This window comes from Myotis lucifugus, unplaced genomic scaffold (assembly GCF_000147115.1).
Source record: "Myotis lucifugus unplaced genomic scaffold, Myoluc2.0 scaffold_12, whole genome shotgun sequence".
Classification (NCBI taxonomy): domain Eukaryota; kingdom Metazoa; phylum Chordata; class Mammalia; order Chiroptera; family Vespertilionidae; genus Myotis; species Myotis lucifugus.
The window spans coordinates 10,652,044-10,665,574 of NW_005871060.1; the positions used below are offsets into that span (position 1 = coordinate 10,652,044).

Here is a 13,531-nt window from a genome sequence, read left to right on the forward strand (position 1 = left end):
TGTAAGAGGCATACCTGTGGTTTGGTTATATTAACCAGATCTTTTTGTACTGACTGGTCCTGCCTGACACAGTGCAGAGATGATGCTCATAGGTCCTAAATCGAGCAAGTGTTACAGATGGATTTGCTACTTTATTTTTTATTTTCTTTTTTATATTTTCAATACTCCTCCAGAGATGAATAAATTTACTAAAAACATAAAAGCTTTAGCCTATTATGCAAAATGCAAAGTTGCTTTATTAGGCAGAATTTCACAGCAGAATCTGTCCTTTTTATTTTTTACCTTCTACATTACCATCTTACCCTTATCTTTCTCTCCAACAACCAAAAAGGAAATGCTCTGATATACTTAGTGAGTGACATCATTATATAAAATACAAATATTTATTTTCAACATACTAAACATTAATTAAACAATATGACAATCTGGAATGTCAACCGGATGTCTTAAATGAACATAATTGAGAATGGTGCATCAAGGTTGCAGCCAAAGAATGCGTGTCCTAGGAGACATACTTTCTGACACATCTTATATGTACTTACTTTAGGAGATGCTTTGTGTTTACGTGGTTTATCTATAAATATCTCAATGGTCTTACTTTAGGCCTTTGAACTTATTCTCACACATTTGGTCTTTTATTATAAATAAGTGTAGCCTCCGATACCTGCATAGGAATATCCTCTGGTAGGTGTTATTTAGCTTATTATTTGCAAAATTGGACAGATACTAAATATAACTTAAATCTCTCTCCTAATATCAAAGTTATCAGGAAACTATCTCATGAGAATTTGAAAATTAATAACAGAAAATAAACATTTTAGATTTTGTGATTATGAAAGATTAGAAAAATGAAAACCTCTGAGTGTAAATATCTTTTAGGAATATTTACATAGAAGCGAATTTGTGTGTAGCTAAAACAAATCAAATTGAACTCTATTTTGCTTCCATTATAAATCAGAATTTTATTTTGTGCATTGAAATAGAGTTAAATAAATAGTTATTTTAAAACATGCTCACAGAGTGTAGTAAAACTGAGTATATATCCTGTTTTCATAGACATGCTCTGTGCTCTCTTAGTTTTGAACAGAAATAGTTGTGTGTGTGTGTGTGTGTGTGTGTGTGTGTGTGTGTGTGTTAGGGGTAGGTGAAAGAGAAATATAAGGGGAGGGGAAAGAAGAACTATTAGAGAGAATTAAGCAATGAATAACTGAATACATAAATTCATTATCCTATGTAATAAAAGCCTAATATGCTAAGTGTCTGGTCATCTGGTCGGCCGTTCAACCAATCAAAGCGTAATATGCTAATGATATGCTAAGGCCGCTCAACCACTCACTATGATATGCACTGACCACAGAGGGCAGACAGTCAACTGCTCAACCAGTCGCTATGATGTGCAGTGACCACCAGGGGGCAGACAGTCAGTGGGACATTCCCTGAGGGTTCCCAGACTGCTAGAGGGCACAGGTCGAGCTGAGGGACGCCCCCCCCCCCCAGTGTACAAATTTCATGCACTGGGCCTCTAGTAAAATATAATAATAAAAATATGTTATAAAAATATTATACTTATAAAAAGATTATGATATAATTCAACTATCCATAATGATATTTGATTGGAAATCTCTAAGAATAGTTATAGATCATGAGGCATTTCAAATATGTTTTATAAGGAAAAATTATCTGTAACTACATATGCTTCTCTAACCATATCATGTTTGTTACAAAGCAAATTCTATTTATCAGAAATTTGCTAGATTATTATTTATTTAGTCAAAGTGCTTTTGGATGAAGAAAAGTAATGCACTCATTTTCATTCACTCAATTGCTTTAGAGAAATAAAAGTCATGTAGAAAATATAGTACTAATTATTAATTATATTTTCCACTGGGTACACTTCCAAAGAGGGTTGCAATTTGCATTTTTCTTTGTATAAATTAATAAGATTACAGTTACAATTTGGACTTATTTATACATTAAATAAATTTCTGATAAATTGTAAAAATGAATATTTACATATTCAGTTATATCTAACATTTGAACGTCTATTTCAGATGTATTCTCTTTAAGGAAGAAAGTGATCCCAACTATGCAAAAAATATTTTAAAAATGTAAAAAGTAGGTAAAAATCATTTGTGACAATGTCAAAATCCATTTTCAAGGATATTTTTGCCTTTGTGTGGGCAGAGTTTATATGCATTTAAATCTCTAGTAGAAACTCTGAAATTCATCAAAAAGGAAATCAATTCACATTATCTTAGTAATCTTTAAAAGCATATGTAAATTAAAATATATCACATAGCTAAGTCCAATTTAATTGACAGTTCTCACTGCTTCTCAGGGATTTGAATGTTTAAATATTTTAGCAGCCACACTGGTTAGTTTTTCAGGAATAGTACTGCTTTAGAAGTACAGCACACTCACCACCTGGGAAAGCCATACAGCAAGTTTTCTTTTAAGATCTTTTTCTTACAATAAAGTGTGTGATTCCTATGTTTATGTGTCAAACACTATCTTTTCTCCAGAAGATAATATGTGAAAGCCAAAATAAATAATAAATGTGATGTGTGCATGTAATAATTGACTAATGAATAACAAGGTACCTGACACACGCGTTTCAGAGAACTTCAATAGGAAAGCATTTGCAGGATTGCCTGAGCTAGCAAAGAATTTGAAGGCATTTCAGTACTTCTGTGATAATTTTAACCCATAGCAGAAATCCAAGTGAGCATTATAAAACATTAGAAATGGGAATAATATTTTTCATGTTTTATTGCATTCATAAATCTAAATTTAAGCTAAGTAAAATGGTTTAAGGAGAAGATGATCTCTTTTGTAGAAGAGATTATGAATAGAAAAATAGAACTCACAGAACTTGTTTTCATTTTAAGGAATTATGTTTATGGACTTTTAAGTTTATCTCTGTAATGCTGGCTTAAAGGAAGAAGGATTTACTAAAAGCTCACATTTTAATAGTTTACATTTTCTTGGAGGGAGTGATGGGTGGAGGACTGGGATAAAAATAGTGATATTGAGGGAAAGCACTCTGGCAGCTGATTTTTCTCAGGTCAAACAACCAAAGTTCTTCAAAGGTAAAACTGATGGCTGTTTTTAATTTCACAAGAGGCTCAGTTTACTGAGATGAATAATTCATGTTCTTTTTACATCTTTAGCCCAAAGGAAGTAATGATTTCCTACAATGCACACATTTTATTATCTCAACCCACTCAAATATTTAACTCTACTCTCCAGTGAAATTAATGTAAAAATAGAGGAAGAAGTGGAGTATAATCATAAGAGTCCGAGAAATGTTTAAATGATTAGATGGGTAACATTAGTGAGTCACGAGCAGAGCATTTTGTGCCTGAAGAAAAGGAACAGAAAACAGTTCTCCAAACTGCAACCATCAAGCAAGTGTTATATAAATTGATGGTAGCGAGTCATTTGATGTAGTTTATAAAAACAAAACCCTTCATTTTAGGAATTTAAGTTAACCTGGCTATCCATTCACATCGACAAATCTGATGACTGGACCTTAAAGTAAGGGTAGTGACAAAAAACACTGTCATGACAACATAGAAACAAATGTCTACTGCTAACAGCTCAGTTAGGGAAGAAGAGTAGGCCTTTCCTTGACATCTCAGCTGTGAGTGAAGTTAAAGTGATATGGTTCTGACTAACTCTGCAAAGGAATTAGTATGGTTAGAAAGAATGAATAAAATAAAGGAACATACGTGATTCATCTTTAGATGCATCCTGTAAATCTTCAGAAAAACTGCCCGAGAGCTTGCCTTTGATAGGAATAGAACACTGGAGAGTCCAAGTGTGGAGCAAGTCTCCTGCTACTGATAGCTCCAAACATAATAAAGTAATGAAACCCATGTCAGTTTCCTACCCCCTGTTACAATGTTTAAGGTCCTTGAATCCCGTTGACTTTGTGATACTTAGGTAGAGAGGGGAATTTAGCAATCCTCTGGACATGTCCATAGACACTAATGAGGTCCCCCTGGCATCCGTGATGGCTCTGCTGAGGACCAGCCCAACTTTCTCATTCTAGAGCCCCCAGATCTTCCCATGGGTCTGACAGTCATGGATATTACTGGAGAATAAACACATTGTGGCACATAATAAGTCATGAAAATGGTGTATTAAAAGAGTGAATGATATTTATTTTTATCCAACTGGCTTATTTTGCAGAGAAAGATAAATATTACATGATCTTAGTCATTTGTGGAATATAATGAACAACATAAATTAAAAACAAAAATAGATCCAGAGACATAGAAGCATGGAACAGACCGTCCAAACTCAGAGGGAAAGCAGGGGAGGTGAGCATCAACCTATGAACCAGGAGGTCAAGGTTCAATTCTCGGTCAGGGTACATGCCTGGGTTGCAGGCTCCATCTCCAGTGTGGGACGTGCAGGAGGCAGCCAATCAATGCTTCTTTCACATCATTGATCTCTCTCTCTCTCTCTCTCTCTCTCTCTCTCTCTCTCTCTCCCCCCCAACTTGCTTTCTCTCTGAAATCAATAAAAATATATATTTAAAAAAGTTTCAATAAGCTCATAGAACTATAGCTTACTCAGCTTTACTAATAGGTAATCATTGTAAAGAAGCAAGAAAAATAGCAAATTTATACTTGTGAAGAATAGGAAGAAATTCAAATTTACTAATATTTTTGTCAAAGTTTTCTGCCAACTTTTGTAAGCTTTTGTTTAGTCAATAATAACAACATAATGGAGATTTTAAAAAAAACATCCTAGTGTTTAATATTGATCCATTCAATTTAAAATTAGTTAACTTCTTAGAAACAAGAAAATATATAATATAGGAAACGGAAGCCATGTTTCTCCAAAAGAAGCTTTATTTCTGAAGGATTCTGTTCTCTTAAAATTTATAACCTGTAATTATTATTTATTGAGGAAGAAACTAATAAAATTAACACCAGTATAGTGCTTGTTCTGATTGTGTGGAATGTATCTCTTGAATATAAGCTTAATGGGATAATAGGATTGTATTATTCTTCTACGTTACTACTAGGCCACTAAAAATTATTCCTTTGGCTTGTAATTATGTTTGAGTCTTTGCAAGAGGGTGGGGAACATTAAGTGATCACAGATTAGCAGTGTTTTATTTGTGTATATCATAAATATGACAATATGTTAATTGTTTTTCACTTAAGCTGTGTAATTTATGGCTGCCACTGATAATGATACTTAAAATTTCAATCAACATTAATATTTTCTGCTAGGCAGTAAATGATAGAGACTCATTATATAGTTAAAATATTCCTTGTTAATGACTGCTTAAAAATAGTTTAAGATAATTATTTCTAGAAACTATAAAGCTAAACACAAGGACTATTTTAATTTTGTAAATTTGTTTAATTTCAAATACTTTTTAAAACTTAAATGGATTACAATGTTCCTAATTTAAGTCTAAGTACAAAAATTTCAGTATCCAGGATCTCATAGAGTAGTAGAAAATTACATTTTCATTTACATATAAGATATACTTGACAGAGGTCAAGACTAAATTCAGATAAGGTTCATAATAAAAAATCTATAGCAGTACTTACCAACAGGATTGTGTTTTTACTTTTGTATACCTGCACAATCAGTTATACTAAGGGAGATGCCCTGCCTTGATTAATGGGATTATTCATCAAGAGTAAATGAAAATGTCCCTTTCTAGAAGCTAATTTGCCTTACCTTTAAAAAAAGTTTAACAAACAACATTCCAAATAAAAAGCAGATAATTATAAATTTGCTGTTATGAATCTTCAGCAGAAAACTATGTCTCAAAAGTATGTCTCAAGCTAGAAGATACAATTATGCTTAGCCTAGCAATGATATGAATATTGTGAATTAAGGGACATTTTTGAATACCACTTATATTTCAAAAAGAAAAGCAAAAACTGAGCTGAGAATAAGAGCTTATAGCTAGAAGAGAGTTAGAAATCATCTAATCTTTAGTCTTTAGTTTATGAGACCAAAAATATTGAGACCTATAAATGGTTAAAATCAGATCTATTTAAAAGAATCAAATTTTCTGACTCTAAATCTAGTATGTTTATACCATAAAAGTTGGATACATCTGTCACTTATAATGCCATACATATTTAGAAAATTATGTAATGGAGATATTTATTGAATATAGGTGAACATGTTTATATTTGTATATGTCTCTCTATATAAATGAATATAAATATACTTCTATCTACATATTTTTTGAAACTTGAATGCTAATTGACATTCATCATATTGGACAGAGATAGCAAGATGAGATAGGCATACAGAGGTGGGAGAAAAATCTTTAAATTTCCACTTTTACTTACTAGGTGGCTGTCTTTGGAAAATTGGTTAATATCCCTGAATCCATTTGCTTTCTCTCCTGTAAAATGGGGATAATGAAACCAAATGTCCTGGTTGTAGGAAAGGTTAGAGATAATGCAGATAATGTAGTCAGCAGTCATTTTATATTATTCTGTTTGTATGACACATCAGCACATTGAGGCCAGCAGACTGTTTATGTCTCAATATAATATATCTAATGTACTAACGTGATTTAAATCTGAAAAAATATACTACTGATTACTTGGGTACGTAAGTACTAGAACTGGAAATATTTTGTTTGAATGTATGAAAATGATCTTTGGTCATTGAATAGCTAGTTGTGATTTAATGTCCAAAAGGCTTCATTACTCTTGGCTAATTGTGATAGGAATTTTTTGTCAACAGTAAATAAAAACATGGACTTTGCAATCAAAGAGACTTGGTTTAAAGTCCTGGATTAGCCACATAATTAACTGTATGAGCATTTTATCACATCTCCACATTTCTGTGTAAATAAATAAATCCTATATAATAAAACATAGTATACAACCAAGGGGCGTGGCTGGCTGGGGGGAGGAAGGGAGGCCTCAGTTGGCAGCCAGCAGCCACTAGGGACCCTACCAGTGCACTGGGCCTCTAGTAAATAAATAAATAAGCAAATTAAATAAATAAATAATACAACTCTCTTGAGAGGTTGTTGTGATGGTTAAATGAAATAGTACATTTAAAAAGGTTTTCTCAGTGCTTGATACAGAAAACTCAATAAAGTTAACTACTATATGTCATTATCATTGTCATTACTAATTCAATGGCCCTTTTAATTTCTCTTAAGAAACTAAAATGGGAGTAGCCAGGGAGGGGTTGATGGGGGAAAAGGGAGACATGTGTAATACTTTAAACAATAAAAAAGAAAAAAAGGAAAATAAACTAAAAAAATCTTTGCATAATTGCAGAAATGTGAAAGTTATGGGAAACTGAGTAGATTGCAGTGCTTTTGGATAAATATATATGACCAGTGATCCCTTGGTATTAACATGGGGAGACAATAAATTGATCATTTAATTTAAATGGGTATCATGTTTCGTTTAGTTAGGATACTTTCAAAATCTGTATCCTTTTTTTTTCTTATACAGGCAAATGTTGATATATTTCTATAATATTTATATAATTCTATACAAACTACATACTTATAAATGACATTGTTAATGTAAACAAACAACAAAACAAAAAACTGGTTAGCACTATAATAGAGCAATAATGAAAGATGATGGTGATAGGAAAAGAAAAGGAAGGGCTAATTCACACAACATAAACTTGTGAAAATAATTTAATTTCTAATTTAAAAATTCAAATAAACCCAATAATAAATGCACTGGATTTATTGAAGGAAAGCAAGGTATTTCACGGTAGATCAACATCCCTGACCTTCATCAAAATTGATATTGTCTTTTAAAAAGACAGCTACAGAGTCCTACTATATGTATCTATCTATCTGTCATCTATCTGTTCATCTATCTGTCATTTATCTGTCTGCTGTCAAAGACCAAGTTGATTACACTCTGGTCCTAAATTATTAAAAAGGAATTTTTATTTGGGGCGATACAAATAACGAAATAATGGATTTATCAATATGAGCATATTTGAAATATAAAAAATTATATTATGTGTGATTTTTTAAACTGTCATGCTATTGTCCATTAAAAATAACAAAAATACCTGAGTGGTAAAACATTATGCAGTTATCATTTCATTCCTATATAGTTTTGGTTACTGTCATTGTCACAGAACTTATAAGAGAATATACTTTAAAGTACTGATCTTTAATAATTGATAAATATTGTCACATTCTTTTAACTTATTTGCAAAAGGCTATACTTCTAACACATCTCTACCCCAGTACTTATTGATTGGAGTTGAGTATTTTGAGTGTATTTTGAGTCTTATTCTTCTCTGTTCCAAGACTCTTCCAAAACCTTCCTAATGCCACGACCCTTTAATATAGTTCCTCATGTTGTGGTGACCCCCAACCATAAAATTATTTTCGTTGCTACTTCATAACTGTAATTTTGCTATTGTTATGAATCGTAGTGTAAATATCTGATATGCTATATGTGTTTTCCAATGGTCGCGACCCACAGGTTGAGAACCGCTGCCTTGGAATCTTTTCTTCTATATCTCCTAATTCTGGCTGAAGGCCACACACACACACACACACACACACACACACACACACACACACACTGCAAGAACTGGGATAGCTTGGACTTGAGAATTTACTTCTGAGTACTGTCCAAAGACAGAGTCTATCCCTGAAGTCTTCAATGAGTCTATCCCTGAAGTCTTCAATGAGTCTATCCCTGAAGTCTTCAATGGACACATCCTTTCCAGCTTGCTGGACTGGATTTGATTGTACTCTGTGCAGAGGAATGATTTGAGTCTCCAAAAGATGTTGTTCCACAATAAAGATTTTTCTAAATATCTTTTCTTCTCTATGCAATTTGGGTTGTTTTATGTGAGTCTCACAATCTTTTCTACTTTTTATTCCCATTCTTTTTTTCCTTAAGATACTAACCTATGTGCCAATTGATATAGACCTAGGGGTACTTGATTATATGTTCACAGGACTATTTTATTTATTTTCAATAAGTTTAAATCCTTGAGGGGTACAGCATTACACAGATGCTGTGTCCAATGGCCTTAGCAGGAAGGTTGCTTTGGAATTTAGCACAAACCACGCCGCTGTTTCCAGGAGTTATCTTTCCCCAGGTGACTCTGGTTTTGTTTGGTTTGCCACCAGGAGGCACTGTGTTGTTCTTTGCTTTGTACACATAAGCACATATCTTGCCTAGATAGAATTCAGTTTCATCTTCAGCATAAACACCTTCAATTTTAAGGAGAGCTGTGTGCTCCCTCTGGTTCCGGAGCCCAGCTTATAGCCTGCAAAAATGGCCTTGGACCACCACCTTCCAGGCATACATGTCCTTACAGAAGTCCTGTTCCCAGCAGGCCCTCAAAGGTCAGCAGCAGCAATCTGTTTACAGGACTGTTTTAAAAATTTCTCTTAGAATATCTTTGTCTTCTGTGTAGGCTTTGCAAATTCTTATTTACTCCAAGGTCATCCAGAGACCTGGAATTAACATTTAAATCTCTTAAGACAGGGGATTTGCCCTATTTTCAGGGAGCTCTAGCTTTAAGAGGCAATTTAGCTTCAAGGGTTTTTTTTGTGACTAGAGGGCAGTGGTAGTAGGTGAGAGAAGATAACAGCAGTTAGGTTCAAGTTGTTAGGGTTTGAAGTGTCTTAAAGAGATAGTTTAAAAAATTTTACCTTAGTCAAGGAATCCTTTATGAAGTTCATTTTGGCATCTGAGTTTCTTTTGGAGACTTCCTCAAACCAAGTAAAATCTAGACAATTGAATATTTAGGATTTTGCTTCCTTTTTGTTTTAAGGCTGTTTTCATATAAATAATTTTATTCATATTCAAAATTATCAAAATGTGTCTATGTTATTGTCTTATTTAGTCCGGGGCTGCTACAACAAACTACCACAGACTGAGTGGTTTAAGAAGTTTATTTTCTCCCAGTTCTCGAGGCTAGAATTCTAAGATCAAGGGTTAAACATTGTCATTTTCTGGTGAGAGCTCTCTGCCTGACTTGTAAACAGCTCCCTTCTCACAGTGACCCTCTCACAGTGGAGAGAAAGTGAGAGAACAAGCTCTCTGGTGTTTCTTCTTATAAGGGCTCTAGTCCCATCATGAGGGCCCCACCCTCATGACCTCATATAAACTTAATTATCTCCCCAAGGCTCCATCTCCAAATAACATCACATTAGAGGTTAGGGTTTCAAAATACGGATTTTGGGGAGACATAATTCAGTCCATAGCAATTATCTATGTTGAAATGATTCAATTTAGAACACCAGTGTCCAAATTAGACTTATTATGAAAATGCAATTATGAGACACCTGTGAGAGTCAGCAATGTTTGGTTCAGGTGCTTTTGTACCTTGTATCTATACTTTGGACAGTTGGCTGTATCTAATAGCAGATTATAGAAATCTCTAGTGGATGAGTGTTTGGAGATGAGACAGAACAGGACAAGCCTAGAAAAGTTCTCACGAGTTTCTGACAGGTGCTAAAAGCCAGAATCAATCTCTGACATGGTTAGTATGTGGCTAGAGGACATTATTTACGCTTTAATAATGTTTAACTGCCATTTGTTCTTTTTCAAGATGACAAAGAAAGGAGAAGATAAGTGAGGGTAAAGCTAAAGCATAACCATTTGAAACATTGACCCTGGGCTACCCCTATAGGAATTTTACAAAGCTGGCATTTTACTCATAGCTATTTTATGTTTTGCTAACTTATCAAAATAATTACATCTTTTAAATTTTTTAACAAGTTTAGCATTCATTTTTAATGTGGACACTAATCTTGGGTGCTGTTTGCTAATATTTGTACTTCCTATAGTAAACGACAAAGCTTTCATTACTATGATGTCATATTCTATGATGGAAGATTGGAACAGTATTAATGACATGTTCTGATACTAATGCATCCATGTTCTATGTTATTTGGTCACAAATAAAATATTGATAATCCAAGAAATATATTAAAACTAGAGGCCCAGTGCATGAAATTCGTGCACAGGGGGGTGTGTGTGTGTCCCTCAGCCCAACCTACACCCTCTCCAATCTGGTGGGATCAGGCCTAAACGGGCAGTCGGACATCCCTCTCACAATCCAGGACTGCTGGCTCCCAACCACTCGCCTGCTTGCCTGCCTGATTGCCCCTAACCACTTCTGCCTGCCAGCCTGATCACCCCCTAACCACTCCCCTGCCAGCCTGATCAACACCTAACTGTTCCCCTGCTGGCCTGATTGCCCCTAACTGCCCTCCCCTGCTGGCCTGGTCATCTCCAACTGTCCTCCCCTGCTGGCCCGGTCACCCCAACTGCCCTCCCCTACAGGCCTGGGTCCCCCACAACTGCCCTCCCCTGCCGGCCATCTTGTGTTCACATGGGGGCGGCCATCTTGTGTGTTGGAGTGATGGTCAATTTGCATATTACCTCTGTATTAGATAGGATTCTGATATATCTATCTCAGAATTTTTGAATATTATAATTTTCTATTTTATATACATATAATATTTGAAAAATACCCATATCAAACAGGTTAAAAATCATTCATAGACCTGTATAAATTATTTCTCATGTCAAAGGATTTGACTATTAAGCATTCACATTAAAGAGCTTTTCAGAGTGATACTTTCTCTGGGAAGACAGCAGCAGCCGTTCAGAAAAGGTGTTCAATGAATGTCTAAAGGGAAATTTGTGATTGCATCTATCAAGATCTTGTGGACTGAGAAATTTCAATTTACTTTGGAATGTGAACTAAAGTATGCTTATGCCTTATTTAGATGTACATAATTTCTGGACACTTTAGTGACATAAATGTAGTCGTGACTTCCATCATCCAGAAAAGTTAATGGGGCTTACAAAAGGGAGTGTTGTAACAAAGAAAATATTTCTTCAGAATTATGAGATTTGTTAGTAAACTATGAAAGGTTAGATTCTTTCAGATAACTCATCCCTTAGGGAGAGCCCTAGAGGAAATTGGGAAGTGTGATATTGCTGCTGTTGTTCCCTTTCTCCTCCCTCCCAAACAGCATGGTGCTCCTATGGAAATATTGGGCTGTTACAGTGACTTGTTATATTTGGTTGAATGTGCAGAATGTTGCTATATGTATTGATTTATTTGATTCGGTGCCACTAGAGCCTGGACCAACAGTATATATTATTCATGGTTAGCTCCTGTGAAATTAGCACTTGTTTATGAATTGAGAACTTGGGTGCTACAGGATAAAATACCAACAACTTGGCTTGACATTTATGGCTCAGTATACCTTGGTCCCTGTGTGATTTTTATCTATGCAATTATACTTCCTGACTTTCACCAGCTCAACCAGAGATTGTAGTTATGTGAAATTCCTCAAAGGCCACCCTTATTCTGGCTTCTATATTTTCACTTAAGTTGGACAGTTGAATTATCTACTTCTTTATTATCAAACCAAATCATACTCAAATTAGTTGATAATGCTACTTTCTATTCTAAGTGGAAATTTAACCATAGACTGAACAGATTCCAAAATAAAGGTGATTACTTCATATGAAACAGAATAAAGAAGGCAAAGGGAAGATGACATCTTTGTTTTTTTTGTAATTCAGAATCCTTTCTAATGATAGCAAGGGGTGAGTAGCCTAAAACCATTAGCTGCAACATATTTGAGTTATTTTTGTTATTTGAATCACCTATTGAAACTATATATTTGATATATTTTTGTGATGTGTAACTCATATGTAAAATTCTGAAGAGTGGGTTTTTCTAAAGGAGATAATTGAACAATTTATTTAGCTTCTTAAAAGTGAAGATGGGCATTATGGGTTTATATTGCTCCTCATACTTTGCAAAGTGAAGCCCATTAAATAACCCATCAGTACTATAGAACTAAATACAATTATGTCTCATAACCTGTGAGAGATTCTTCATATAGCTGATGTAATTTTTCAACAAAGATGAATAATTCATTTGAAACTTGTTCTTTTATTCTGGTCAGCCAAAAAGTTATTGCAAAAAAGAGGACAGAGGAAAGGGAGAGAAGGAGAGGGATAAGGGAGAGGAGGAGGAGGAAGGGGAGAAGAGGAAGAAGAGGGAGGGGAGAGTGGGAAGAAGAGGGAAGCGGAGGAGAGGGCAAAGGAAGGAGGAAGAAGGAGAGGGAGGGGAGGAGAAGAGATAACATTGACTATTCAGTAACTACTTTTTGGTTGATGATATTTAATCTAGTACAAAATTTAGGGACTAAAAGATGTAAGAGAAGATTTACTGAGATCTTTGTGAAAAAAGAAAAAAAAAACACAAACAAAAATACCTATAATACTTCCTCTTACTAGAACCTGAGTAGTAAACTGCCACATTTGTTTGTTTGTTTGTTTGTTTGTTTTGTTAATCCTCAGCAGAGAATATTTTTCCATTGATTCTTAGAATAGAAAGGCAAGTGAGGGACAGAGAGAGAAATATCAATGTGAGAGAGACACATCAATTGGTTGCCTCCTGAACACAACCCTGTCAGGGATCTAGCCTGCAACTGAGGCACTTGCCCTTGACTGGAATGGAACCCAGGACCCTTCAGTCCATTGAACCAAAT

At 34.6% G+C, this 13,531-nt stretch overlaps 1 protein-coding gene and 1 pseudogene across 1 annotated transcript in view; one reads left to right on the forward strand and one right to left on the reverse strand.

Moving 5' to 3' along the window:
• The window catches only part of CCSER1 (coiled-coil serine rich protein 1), a 1,147,418-nt gene that overhangs the window by 233,135 nt on the left and 900,752 nt on the right, over window positions 1–13,531 (forward strand). The window lies entirely within an intron of this gene.
• LOC102423854 lies at window positions 8,982–9,307 on the reverse strand (annotated as a pseudogene).